This window comes from Heterodontus francisci, chromosome 5 (assembly GCF_036365525.1).
Source record: "Heterodontus francisci isolate sHetFra1 chromosome 5, sHetFra1.hap1, whole genome shotgun sequence".
In the NCBI taxonomy this organism is placed as follows: domain Eukaryota; kingdom Metazoa; phylum Chordata; class Chondrichthyes; order Heterodontiformes; family Heterodontidae; genus Heterodontus; species Heterodontus francisci.
The window spans coordinates 192,148,050-192,162,742 of NC_090375.1; the positions used below are offsets into that span (position 1 = coordinate 192,148,050).

The 14,693-nt window shown below is 43.2% G+C and overlaps 1 protein-coding gene across 9 annotated transcripts in view; it reads left to right on the forward strand.

Annotated features, from left to right (window-relative positions):
* Positions 1-285: 285 nt before the first annotated feature.
* LOC137370208 (zinc fingers and homeoboxes protein 1-like) overlaps positions 286-14,693 on the forward strand; it is a 37,910-nt gene continuing 23,502 nt past the window's right edge. For 5 of the 9 annotated variants that reach the window (XR_010975113.1, XR_010975112.1, XR_010975114.1 and 2 more), the window contains exon 1: positions 286-438. The gene's annotated coding sequence lies outside the window, so the exon portion shown is untranslated. Of the gene's footprint in view, positions 941-7,906; positions 9,257-11,013; positions 13,453-14,693 lie in introns of those variants that run through there. The other 4 variants (XM_068032540.1, XM_068032541.1, XM_068032542.1 and 1 more) reach the window with 4 other exon arrangements.

The following is a 14,693-nucleotide window of genomic DNA, read 5'->3' on the forward strand; positions in this document are numbered from 1 at the left end:
AAAGCAATGTAGTAGGAACTATTGCACTCATACAAAAAATATCAACTACCAGTACCAACTCAACTGAACGGGTGCCGGCTGTGGTACATTGACGGCACTTCAACTGGTATTTTACGACACGCCTCACGAGGAGTTGCGACTGATCCGAATTTTTAATACATTTTTAAATTATAGAAGCCGATTTTAGTCTTATTTTTACTAGATGATAAATGTTTTGCACAAAAAGTGAACTGTTGTCGTAAACTTAAACACAATCCAGTTTGCGGCCGAATTGATAGTCGCGCCCCGATGACGTCAGAGCCTCGGCGTCGCCTTCCATCCCGATAAAAATAAATGAGTCGATTAATTAAAAGATATCGTTAATTGGACGGTTGGCGGGAGCAGGGGGGACCGGAGTCTCGGGCCAACAATGTGGTTCGGATGATTTTAGGGAGTCGGGTATGTCGTCTGAGCAATCAGAGAGAGAGAGAAAAGAATCGGGCGCGACACTGAAGAGAAAGGCCGGTGGTGGTGGAGAGTGAGGCGAGGAGGAGGGTTTCTCCATGAATGTTGGACCTGAGCGGTGGCTGTCGTTGGTTAGTCGCCCGCGGTCGGGGCTCCGGCTGTTTGAAGGGAGAGCTCGAGCTTCGACAGTTTGCGGTGCGGGGGCGGTGGTTGGGAGCGGAGAGATACAGCGCTCAGGCAGTAACCGCCACCCCCGCGCGAGTGCCAGCCCCTCCCCCAAATGGACAGAGCACCCTCCATCGGCAGCCCAACCCCTATCTGCGCATGCGCACCCTTCAGCCCAGAACAGGACAATAAGCGGGGGAGCGCGGAGCCACCGAACAACCCCTCCACGCTAACCTACAACCCCGCCCCTTCCCGCGCGAGCGCCACCGGAAGCCCCTCCCCCTCCTTGCCCTCGGTGAGAGGAGCAGATCGCGCCGAGTGCGCGGACCAGGTGGGTGCACTTTTTTTGTTGCTCCATCTTCCAATAAGATTACACTGAGGGGCTTCTGTCAGATTCCAGCATGATGAGGATGGGGTGGATGTTTCCTTTAAAGAGAGCGATAGGGAGAGGCAGGACTGCTTTGGATGGCTGTTTGCAAGAGCTGGAACAGGCACGATGGGCTGAACGGCCTTTTTGCCTTGTGATTCATATAGTGCTGCAAAAATACACTCTTGAAATAGAAACAGAGTATACCCTTTCCTAAATCTCTTCAAGACGCTCCTAATTCTGCTTCTTTGCAATTTGGTCAGCTGTCCATGTGTCTCGGTCTCACATTTTTGTTTTAAAACACTCTTCTGAAGTGTCTTGAGATGTTTTACTACCCTAAAGATGCTATATAAGCGCATTTTGTAGCAAACGTAAATCTGGTGCACAAGTATTGACTAGTACTTTCTAGAGGCAAAGTCCTAATGTCTATGATAATGTGCCTGTGAAGCGCCTTGGGATTCTTTACTATGTTAAAGGGATGATGTAAATGAAAGCTGTTGTGTATCAAGCATTGCTGTTTTGCACCCGGCTTCAAAACTGTTATTGGGCTAAAGTAAATCGGTGAAACTATTTTTTGTTTTAACTTGGAGGTGGTTGAAGGTGTTCGTGTTTTGTTTGTGTTGGAACCTATGAATAGATGTGATGGCCTCTTATTTAAAGTGGGGGAAGGATAATTTCAGGACACAACAAACCAAGCCTTTCAAATAAAGTTTCTGCAGATGTTATTTCAGATTTCCAATATTTGCGGGTTTTACTTGATTAATCAAGCTGAAAATTCAAATCAGTGACATTTTATCTCCATGCATGCCAGCATGAACGTTCATAAATATATAAATGACTAGTTTTATTGTTTATGTTCCCATTTTGCTCCTTTTTCGAACTTGCAGATTCAGAGGATTTTTTTAATTGGCAGATTGAAAATTTTTTGAAATTTAATTTTTTTTAACAAAATCTTTTTATACAACAGGGAAGCAGGAACTCCAGATTTTGATAAGGTATAAACAGGCAGTAGCTGAGACAGAGACCAGGGTGGGGAAGGGATGTTACTTAAAAGCTTTTTATCCCATTCTAGCCATGACCAGCAAAACTCACTTTGTACCTGAGTGGTGAAGTGCCAAAACAAGTTTGTGTGTTTCCTTGGTTACCTTTTCTTCCTCTTCCCAATTCTTGCTCCATCTTTTTGCACACCACTATTTTTAGTTCACATTTCACACAGTTTTTTTCCTCCTTCCTGAATTGCTGTCACTTTTCTCTTTTCCAGCAATTCTGTATAAATTTACTCTTCTGTGGCTGTTTGCATGCTTTTTATCTTTTTGTCCAGTAAGATTAATTTCTCCTCTTGAACGTTGTAGATGAGATTCCTCTGGGACGGGTGTGGGTGGTGTGAAGACAGTGGGTGCATTCGCAGGAGCCAGGACAAAGCAAGTAGACAGAGCATTAGTGTTGGGATTAGGCAAGCAGAAACTCCATCACCAGGGGCTGGGTAAGGAGCAAGAACGTCAGCATTAGTCAGAACTCAGTAAAGGACTGAAAGCAGCAGTGAAACCCACAACTAGCAAGCATAGCCTTGAAAGGAGAGAGCGAACAGAACTAACCAGGTCTTGGGAAAGAGCTGGTACTCGGGAGGAGCTTTTATTTAACAATTCTTTTTGAAAATGCCTTGCAGTTGTCTTCTATCTTTTCAAGGCTAGATAAAAAAATTGGCAGATTAATGAAACTGGGGAACCAAAGTGATAATTCAATCAGATCATTCAATAAGAAATGGCTTCTTTCAAGAGCTACCAAGAAACTTACAATGTTTCAGAGACTTTAAACATTATCCTGTGATTCATACTTTTTTATTCATTTTCTCTTTGTTATGGTGTAACTTGCAAGCTTGATGTATTTTATTGAACTAAATGTACAGAATTCTACCCCTGTTGATACTTGCACTTTTTGGGGGGGGGTGCAAGGATGTGGTGACAGCTGACCTGAATCACTGGTACTTTAGTTTTGCTGGCTCTGTGAATCAGTCAATGCTGATGATGGTCTTGCAGATCAAAGAAATTCTAGGTTTAAAAGGTAGCCAAAAATTCACCTTTCACCCATTTTCCCTTGGAACAAAAGGTTGACTTTTCCCATGTAATGTAGAACCTGACTGGAGTTGTGTTTTCTGTATCTCAGTGACTCTGCATTGTGATTGTGTCACTTCCAATATACCGTGGTCTAATGGCTGGATTAACCGTACGTTTTTGTTAGTACAAATGTACCTCTGGGAAGTGAACATGAAATGTGACAGTGCCCTCAAAACACACAGAGCAATTGATTAAGATCCGGTTGGAGTAGTTTTCCTTTGCAGTATGTAGTAGCTGGTTTGAACCACTGCTTCAGGGCAATGATGCTTCCCAACTGGCTGACTGCTAGTATGTGCTAAACAAAATTCAGACATGTTGATAAATGTCAGAAAATGCCTTTCTGTGGATTTGTTTTTTTTGTAATGGTGCCATTATTGATTTTTATGTTACATGCAAGAATATTTTGTTGAATTGAAATGGTAGTCCTGATTTTAACTCGGCAGCTAGGGGTTGAGGCAGGCTGCATTCTGGGGGCTCATCTGCATAGGTCCCATCATTCTCCTACTCAAAATTGATGGGAAGCAGCAGCTGGAGGGTGGGCTGGTAGGACCAGTATATCGAGCGGCAAGATGCCTGCACTGGGGACAGGAATAGCTGGAAGGGAGTTTGGAGGGAGTCTTGCAGTTGGAGAAAGCATGAGACCTAAACTATCAAAAAGTAATAATGTAATTTTTTGGACCTCTTCTGTTCCCAACTCCTCTTCCAGCTAGGATGACTCATTTACAGGAAAGCCACAGTGCCTTCCCCATGCAGGCCTCTAGTTAAAATAGCAGTCAGGCCTTGGTAATGATACCCGAGCTGAATCTGCATATCTTGTAAAAATATAGACTTACTAAAGACAGTGGGACCTTGGCGATCAAGTCTTGCATGTGATTTTGACTGCTCGCCCAGATTAAAATTATCATATAAAGGGTGTATGCGTGAATAGAACCTGAGCAGTGGTGCTCATTATGTAAGTTTAGATCTATCCTTCATCTGCAGCTCTGTTGATCCCTGTTCCTTTGTTGACAGCCTTGCTGGCTGTTAGTTTCTAATCTCTCCACTTCTTTTGCTGGCTTGCAAGGGAAAGAAAACAATTCATTCTTTTATGTCCTGCTACCCCAACATCTAGAGGGTAAATGAAAAGGCTCAATTGAATTTCTGGGATTGTAGTTTCAACATAACTATCAATCCTATAATTTATTTTCCATCCTTGGTAGGGCATGCCTTCTGCTTGGCAAATAAGCAAAGTTGCAGAAATTGAGAGCTCACTGTGCAGAATTTCAGGCTTGTATGCTGTTTTTCTCTGGGTGCAATGTGTACTAGTCTGAAGGAATAGCCACCCCCCCTCACCCCGCCCCCAGAAGCTTGGTGTTATGGTTTCGACAAAAGAGCACAGCACTATACTTTCAGAACTAAATTAACTGCATTTCACTCTGGATCACAAATTAAATGAGTAGTGTTTTTAGTTTAGTCATGTTTCTTAAGGTCCAGAAAATAGTTCATGGGGTAACTATGTAATACAGAATTTATTTTACTGCTGAAGAATTTAATAACTCGAGTAAGCTGTTTTTCTGACTTGTGGAGGTCTGATGACTCACTGGTGTGTTATGTTCTTGATCAAAAAATAGTTGTTCTGTATTTTAAAGTTCCATCGAGTTTCTGTGTTTACTCAAACCAAGATAGTGCAACTAAAAAATAACAAACTTTTAAGTATACACTTATAAGGAAGGTACTTTCATACTTCACAGTAACTTGAGGTAAGCTGCTTCTGGTCTCCTTCAGAAATGCATTGCCACCATTTTGAAAATCTCCTTCAGTTGATGTATTGAATTCACAAGTTAGTTTTAGTTCCAAATGATATTGTGTAATTGAGAAAGGAGTTGGATGTAGTCATACCTCTGTGACATTAGTAAACACTTTTTTAAAAATTCATCAATGGGATGTGGGTGTCACTGGCAATGCCAACATTTATTGGCCCTCCCTAATTGCCGTTGAAAAGGTGGTGGTAAGCCACATTTTTGATAACTCTCTTGCTAGGCCATTTCAGAAGGCAGTTAAGAGTCAACCACATTGCTGTGAGCCTGGAGTTTCATATAGGCTAGACAGGGCAAGGACGGCAGATTTCCTTCCCTGAAGGACATTAGTGAACCAGATGGGTTTTTATGACGACAATATAAAAGCAAAATACTGCAGATGCTGGAAATCTGAAATGTGATGGGTTTTTACGGCAATCTGATAGTCTTGTGGTGACCATTACTGATGCTGGCATTTTACTCCAGATTCATTTAATTAATTAGCTGAACTTTAATTCCTTGCACTGCCGTGGTGGGTTCTGAACTGATGTCTGTGGATCATTAGTCCAGGCCTCTAGATTACTAGTTCAGTAACATAACCACTATGCTCTTTGTTTGATGAACTATGAGCAATTGAATGATGTGGAACTGACCCAGCAAAGGATTTAAAACAAACAAAAAATGTTCAGAACTTAATTTTTAAGAAGAGCACTTTTCATTTTCTGCTGCGGAATCTACCCTGCAGTGTAAACATGTAAATTTCTATTTTAATTTAACACGCAAAGGCCACCACCAATATTCCCTTTAAGATGCATAGTGCACGGCCATGGCACCGCATAGTGCAAAAAGGTGGCCGTGCACAGCAAACAGTAGTTAGCGGGAACATTGCTCCCCACCCCACCTGTTCCTTCATGACATGTTCCACAGGTATATTCCAATGTGGCAGGCAGCCATATAGACCAGGTAAGTCCCAGGTTCCATGTGGTTCTGTACAAAAGCAAAATACTGTGGATGCTGGAAATCTGAAATAAAAACAGAATATGCTGGAAATACTTAGCAGATCTGGCAGCATCTGTGGAGAGAGAAATAGAGTTAAAGTTTCAGGTCTGTGACTGTTCATCAGAACTGGCAAAAGATAGAAATGTAATAAACTGTGCCCATTCTGTTTCACACACTTCTGCTGTCTCTCCTTCCTCTCCCTCCCCGAACCACAATAGGATTCTCCTTGTCCTCACTTTCCACCCCACCATTGTATTCAAAGGAATATCATCCGCCATTTCCACCACCTCCAGCATGGTGCCACTACCATCACATCTTCCTCTCCCCTCCCATTTTAGCATTCTGAAGGAACTTTTAGTTCCTTCCGAGATACCCTGGTCCACTCCTCAGTCACCCCTAACACCCACACCTTTTCCTACAGCACCTTTCCATGCAAGTGCAGGAGATGTGACACCTGCCCTTTTTTTACCTCCTCCCTTCTCATCAAGTCTATGACTATCCAAGTAAAAGCCTGCTCAGGTCAGGGAAAAAAACCCGACCTGGCCCGAGTCCCTCCACTTTTTCCCGCACCTGACCCCGATCCGACCACCGCAATGTTCCCTTTACCTACCTTGCGACTCCGAATCTGCAGGAAGCTGCAGCATGAGCGTGATGACGTCATAGAGACGCTCACTCCGCAGACTGAGTTTCCCTCCTTGTTATCTCGGACACCCAGCTCAGGTCGGCTTTTTTTTTCCTTTATACACTTCCCAGCAGAGGAAAATGCCATACTTACTTTGTGTGTCTGGTCTGGCCTGACCTGACCTGACCCGACCCGAGCCCGAAAGCCGGACCGGGAAGAAGGACCCGACCTGAACCCGACACATGTCATTGGGTCCCGTCGGGTTTGGGTCGGGTAGCAGGCCTTTACATCCAAGGCCCCAAACACTCCCTCCGGATGAAACAGCGATTTACTTGTACTTCTTTCAATTTAGTATACAGTTTTTGCTGCTCACGATGTGGTGGTCCCTACATTGCGGAAATCGAATGCAGCCTGGCAACCAGTTTGTGGAATACCTCCGTTCAGTCCACAAGTGTGACCCAAGCTTCCAGTCGACTGTTACTTTACTTCTCTTCCTTTCTCCCACTGTGACCTTTCTGTCCATGGCCTGCTGCACTGCTCCAAAGAGCAAAGAACAGTACAGTACAGGAACCGGCCATTCGGCCCTCCAAGCCTGCGCCGATCTTGATGCCTGCCTAAACTAAAACCTTCTGCACCTCTGGGGACCATATCCCTCTATTCCCATCCTATTCATAGGAAAGGAAAGGAAAAGAAGGCTCGAGGAACAGCACCTCATCTTTCAACTAGGCACTTTACAGCATTCTGGATTCAACATTTGAGTTCATTGTCCACTGTCCAGCGGCTCCTGCTGGAAAATTGCAAAGTGTAGATGTTACCATAATACAATTGTCTTGTTTTAGTTGCCCCATGGTTACATGATATATTTTGGAAAATGTAATTTCTGAATTCTTGGTTGAATTCAAATTAAATTTTGTTTGGGCCCAGATTTGTTTTTTAACCTGGGTCAACAAGACAGTAAATGTTACTTTTGGCACTAGATATCGTATTCAACTGAGGATGAAATCAGTTGGAGTCATAGAATGGTTACAACACAGAAGGAGGCCATTGTGCCTGTCATGTCTGTGCCAGCTGTCTGCGGGAAACTCATCTAGTCCCATTCCCCTGGCTTTCCCCCGCAGCCCTGTAAATGTTTTCTCGATAGATAATTATCCAATTCCCTTTTGAATGCCATGATTGAATCTGCCTCCACCACGTGCTCAGGCATTGCATTCCAAATCCTAACCACTCACTGTGTTTTTAAAAAAGAATTTCCTCCTGTCTCTGTTGCTTCTATTGCCAATCACCTTAAAAACCTGAAGTAAGAACAAAAAGTGCTGGAAATACTCAGCAGGTCTGGCAGCATCTGTGGAGAGAGAAGCAAAATTAACGTTTCAGGTCTGTGACCTTTGCCTGTCTCTCCACAGATGCTGCCAGACCTGCTGAGTATATCCAGCACTACTTGTTTTGACTTCAGGTTTCCAGCATCTGCAGTATTTTGCTTTTATTAAAAACCTGAAGACCTGTTGCACCAGAATTCTACCTCTTCAAATTTGACTAAGTTTGCATCTTGGTAAATTTATTCCAATCTGATCCATAGTCTTTATAGAAACATGTGCTAAGACTCACTAGACTATTCTAAGGAGGAGGGAGATATCAGCTGATGTTTCTTGTGTTCAAATTATAGCCATAAATGAACCATTATTAATACCAGAAACTCAATACTCCTTGAGCAGCAAAGTATCTCCCATTGTCTGGAAACATTGTGGAAGTCGGGGCTTGTCTTCCATAGACTCTTGGGATCTCTTGAAGCTTAGCTCACTGTTGACACTATCACCTCTGCATCAGAAGGTCATGGATTTAAGCCCCGCTCCAGCGACTTTACCACGTAATCTGTGCTAATACTCTAGTACAGTAGTAGGTGCTGTCTTACAGATGAGATGTTAAACCGAGACCCACTCTGTCCTCTTGGAATGTCTAAGATCCCATGACAGTATTTGAAGAAAAGCTGGAAGTTGTTCAGAGAGGATGCAGAATAGATTTACAAGTATGGTTTCGGGGATAGGGAACTTCAGATAGGTAGATATATTGGAGAAGCTGGCATTGTTCTCAAAGAAGAGAAGGTTGAGAGGGGATTCGATAGAGGTGCTCAAAATAATGAGGGGTCTAGACAAAGTAGATGTTCCCATTGGCGGAAGGGTCAAGAACCGGAGGGTGTTGTATTAAAGTGATTTAGCAAAAGAATCAAAGCCGGGATGAGGAAAAACGTTTTTACACAGCAAGTGGCTAGGATCAGGAATGCACTGTCTGAGAGTGTGGTGAAGGCAGAGTCAATCATGGCTTTCAAAAGGGAATTGGATAAGCACCTGAAGGAGAAAGAAAATTGCAGGGCGATAGGGAAAGGGTCAGGGAGCGGGACTAGCTAAATTGTTCTTGTGGAGAGCCGGCATGGGCTCAAAGGGCCAAATGGCCTCCTGTGCTTACCCGTTCTTGAATTCTATTCTCTCGGTTGTCCTGGCCACTGTTCATCGCTCAACCAACATCATAGAAGCAGAATATCTGGTCGTTTATGTCATTGCTGCTGGAGGGACCTTGCTGTTTTAAAATGTTGAAAAGGATTTGATAGGGTAGATGTAGAGAATCTATTTCCTGTGGTGGGGGAACAAAATACAAGGGGACATATTCTTAAAGTTGCAGCTCGGCCATTCAGGAGAGAAATCAGCTTTTACCCCACACAGTTGTATTAACGATCTGAAATTCAACACTTTTTGAGCCATCCTGAAGATGTGATAAGGTGCATAAATACAGGTTCTTTCTCTTAGTTATCATGAAAAGCATAATGTAGTTTGCATAAAAATGAAATTTTCACATATGCCATTCCTGCTAGCACTTGTGTGTCTCTATAAAATTCTTTGATACACCTTTAGTAACTGCTGCTTTCCAAATGTGTCATATGCTGTTCCTTTTACTGTAATATTCATGACACATTTTTGAGCTCCTCAGATTGTACAGTTTCTTCTGGAAATGATGATAGTCATGGTTGAAAAATAATTGTGGTTGGTTCAGTTGACATTGTATGAGGCAGCTTTTGCCATTTAAGTTTTTCTTTAAACAAAAATATTTCTCTCAATTTTATTTACTTAAAAGTTGTGACTAAGCTAGCATATGGTTCCATGACCATCGGAAAACTTCCAATACTGTGCCCTAATAGGAACATAGGAACAGGAGTAGGCCATTCAGCCCATTGAGCCTGTTCTGCCATTCAATACGATCATGGCTGTTCATCCACTTCAATGACACTTCGAAACTCTTGAGAATACAGGCCCAGTTTCCCCAATCTCTCTTCATAGGACAGTCCTGCCATCCTGGGAACAAGTCTGGTGAACCTTTGTTGCACTCCCTCTATCACAATAATATTCTTCCTAAGGTAAGGGACCAAAACTGCACACAGTACTCCTGGTGCGATCTAACCAAGGTTCTATACAATTAAAGCGAGACTTCACTACTCCTGTACTCAAATCCTCTTGTGATAAAGGCTAACATACCATTAGCCTTAATTGCTTGCTGCACCTGCATTTTAGCTTTCAGTGACTGATTGACAAGGACACCCAGGTCCCTTTGTACATCTATACTTACTAATCACTTCCCTTCCTCAACTTCTCTGTCTCCATTTCTGGGGATCGGCTGTCTACTAATATTCATTATAAGCCCACTAACTCCCACAGCTACCTCGACTACACTTCTTCACGCCCTGCCTCCTTTAAGGGCTGCATTCCATTTTCCCACTTTCTCCGTCCTTCCTTGACAGCGCTTCTGATATGTCTTCCTTTTTCCTCATCCGAGGATCCCCCCCCACCCCCCCACCACTGTGGTTGACAGGGCCCTCAACCATGTTCGGTCCATTTCCCGGACCTCTACCCTCACCCCTTCCTCTCCCTCCCAGAACTGCGACAGGGTTCCCCTTGTCCTCACTTTCCACCCCACCAGCCTCCACATCCAAAGGATCATCCTCCACCATTTCCGCCACATCCAACGTGATGCCACTAGCAACTGCATCTTCCCCTCCCTTCCCATCAGCATTCCGAAGGGATCGTTCCCTCTGCAACACCCTCGTCCACCCCTCCCTTACCCCTACCACCTCGTCCCCTTCTCACGGCACCTTCCCCTGCAATCGCAGGAGGTGTAATACCTGCATATACTTCCTCTCTCCTCACTATCCAAGGCCCCAAACACTCCTTTCAGGTGAAGCAGTGATTTACTTGTACTTTCAATTTAGTGTACTGTATTCGCGGATCACAACGTGGTCTCCTCTACATTGGGGAGACCAAATGCAGATTGAGTGACCACTTTGCGGAACACCTCCGCTCAGTCCGTAAGCATGACCCCGAGCATCCGGTTACTGGCCATTTCAACCCTCGCTCTCATGCTCTCATCTCTGTCCTGGGATTGCTTGAATGTTCCAGCGAACATCAACGCAAGCTCGAGGAACAGCACCTCATTTACCGATTAGGCATGCGACAGCCTGCCGAACTGAACATTGAGTTCAATAATTTCAGAGCATGATGGGGCCTCCTTTTTTAAGTTTTTTTTTTTCTTTTTTCTTTGTTTTATTTTGGTTTGTTTCTACTGTGCCTACCCACTTTTTTTTAAAATATTTGTGCTTGGAGCCAGGGCTGTTCATTTTTTAGTCAATTGACACCCTCTCTGTATTAATGCTTTGTCTTTCACCGCACCATTAACATACCGATGGCCTTTGTTCCCTGACCTTCTGGTCAGCTATTCTCTGAGACCTTGTCCTATCAACACCTCTTGTTGTCTCTTGCCCCACCCCACTTTACTTGCTTGAAACCTTTTGCATTTCTAATATTTGTCAGTTCTGATGATGGGTCGCTGACTTGAAACGTTAACTCTGCTTCTCTCTCCACAGATGCTGTCAGACCTACTGAGTATTTCCAGCATTTCTTGTTTTTATTTCAGATTTCCAGCATCTGCAGTATTTTGTTTTGATGTTATTACACATTCTAATCTCTTACCATTTAAGAAATACTCTGCACATCTGTTCCTCCTACCAAAATGGATAAGCTCACATTTTTCCACATTATATTCCATCTGCCACATTCTTGCCCACTCACTAAGTCTGTCCAAATTCCCTTGAAGCCGCTTTGCATCTTCCTCACAGCACACATTCCTATCTAGTTTTGAGTCATCTGCGAACTTGAAAATATTACATTTGGTCCCCACACATCCAAATCATTGATATATGTTGTCAACAGCTGGGGCCCAAGTACTGATCCTTGCAGTACCCCACTAGTCACAGCCTGCCAATGCGAGAATGATCTTGTTTATTCCTACTTTCTGCCTGTTAACCAGTCCTTAATCCACACCAATATATTACCTCCTATCCCATGTGCTTTAACTTTGCTAACCAATCTCCTGTGGGGGACTTTGTCAAAAGCCTTCTGAAAATCCAAGTATACTACGTCCACCGACTTCCCTTTATCAATTCTGTTAGTAACATCCTCAAAAAACCCCCAACAGGTTCGTCAAACATGATTTCCCATTCACAAATGCATGTTGACTATGCCTAATCAGATCATTATTATCCAAGTGTTCATTTATCACATCATTTAGAATAGATTCTAACATTTTCCCTACTTCTGATGTAAGGCTAACAGATCTCTCTCCCTCCCTTCTTAAATAGTGGGGTGACATTTGCTACCTTCCAATCTGCAGGAACCATTCCAGAATATACAGAATTTTGGAAGATGATCACCAATGCATCCACTATCTCCATAGCTACCTCTTTCAATGCTCTGGGGTGTAGAATATCAGGTCTTGGGGCCTTATCAACCTTCAGCCCCGTTAATTACTCCAATACAATCTTCTTACTAATACTAATTTCCTTCAATTCCTCATTCTCCCTAGTCTCTTGGATCTCTAGTTCTGGGAGATTTCTTGTATTTTCCTTAGTCAAGACAGACACAAAGTAATCATTTAGCTTCTCTGCTAGTTCTCTGTTCCTCATTATAAATTCTCCTGACTCTGCCTGTAATGGACCCACATTTGTCTTAGCAAAACATTTCCTTTTTATGTACCTATAGAAGCTTTTACAGTCTGTTTTTATGTTTCTTGCTAGTTTACATTCATATTCTATTCTCCCTTTATCAGTTTCCTGGTACTCCTTTGCTGTATTCTCAAATCCTCCAGTTTACTACTATTTCTGGCAAGTTTATCAGCCTTTTCTTTTAATCTTCTACAATCCTTAACTTCCTTTGCTATCCACGGTTGACTGCCTTTACTTTTGAGGTTTTTGTGCCTTGAAGGAATGTATAGTTGCTGTAAACTATGTAATAATTCTTTGAAGACTATCCATTGTCTATGCACTGTCATACCTTTTAATGTATTTTCCCAATTCACCTCAGCCAATTTGCCCCTCATACCGTCATAATTTCTTTTGTTCAAATTTAACACCCTGGCTTCAAACATAATGTAAAATTCTATCATATTATGGTCACTCATCCCTAAAGGTTCTTTTACAACAAGATTATTAAATAGCCCTTTCTCATTACATAATACTAGATCTAAAATAGCCTGTTCTTTAGTCAGTTCCTCAACATACTTCTCTAGAAAACCATCCCTAACACACTCCAGAAACTCGTCCTCCGCAACATTAGTGCTCACTAGGTTTACCCAGTCTATGTGCAGATGGAATTCACCCATAATTACTGTATTACATGCTACATGCTTCTCTAATCTCCTGATTAATACCATGCCCCACACTACCATGACTGTGATGGGAGAGAGAGAGAGAGTTCACTCAGCGAGCAGAACACAGCGAGAGCGAAGCTGGAGCACAAAGAGACCGTGAGAGAGAGCGAGAGTTCACTCAGCAAGCGGGAATTACCTTCCAGGAGCAGTCCAGGCACGCCAGAGTTTTGAAAAAAAAAAGTCAACAGTGACATAACAGGAAAGCTGCAAGGTGATTGGTTGGTGAGTAACAACTATTAGGGGATAACTCTGAATGGCTCGGTAAGTAACTAAAGTTGTGATCTACAGTTCTTTTTTTAATATAGTAGGTAGTTTTTTTTTTAGGGAATCAAGGTTCCTAGTGTAAATAATCTAATTTTTGGGTAATTTAAGGGAGTAAAAACAGGGTGGGATAAAAGAGTGACATCACAGGAAAACAGTAATTTCATTAGTTGGTAAGTAACTGCTAATTTGGATTACCTATTCTAAATTGATTTCAGATTAAAGGTGAATAGGAGAAATATTTTACAGATTAAAAACTAAAGACCAGTCGGAAATTTAAAAAACAAATTAAAATCTAATTAAATAAAATAGAGATGCAGGGCCAGGTGATGTGTTGTACCTGCATGATGTGGGAGCTATTGGACCCCATTGTGGTTCCTAGTGACCACATCTGTAGCAAGTGTTGGCTGCTCGCGGAACTCCGGCTCAGAGTCTGAACTTCTGACACTGCGACACATCAGGGAGTGGGAGAGTTACCTGGACGCTGTGTTTCAGGAGACAATCACACTCTTTAGATTAACTACCTTGAATTCGGCCAGTGCTCAGGGACAGGAGGGTACAACTGAGTGAGGTAGGTAGAGGGAGTGATGCAGGAGCCTCAACCCGTGTCCTTGTCCAACAGGTTCGAGATTCTTGCTCCCTGTGTGAACGAGAGCAGGGACTGTAGGGAGGATGAGCAAACTGACCAGAGCACCGTGGTACAGGGAGCCATTCAAGTGGGGAGGAGAAAAGAGAAATGTAGTCGTAATCGGGGATAGTATAGTTAGGAGCATAGACACTATTCTCTGTGGCCAGGATGGAGAGTCCCGAAGGCTGTGTTGCCTACCTGGTGCTAGGGTTCAGGATATCTCATCTGGGCTGCAGAGGAACCTGGAGTGGGAGGAGAAAGATCCAGTTGTCATGGTCCACGTAGGTACCAACGATATAGGTAGAACGAGGATAGAGGTTCTGCTGATGGAATATGAGCAGCTAGGGGCTAAACTAAAAAGGTAATCTCCAGATTACTACCTGAGCCACGAGCTAATTGGCACAGGATCAATAAGATTAAAGAGGTAAATGCGTGGCTCAAAGATTGCTGTGGGGGGAATGGGTTCGAATTCATGGGACATTGGCAGCAGTACTAGGGAAGGAAGGAGCTGTTCCGATGGGACGGGTTCCACCTGAATCATGCTGGGACCAGAGTCCTGGCGAATCACATAACT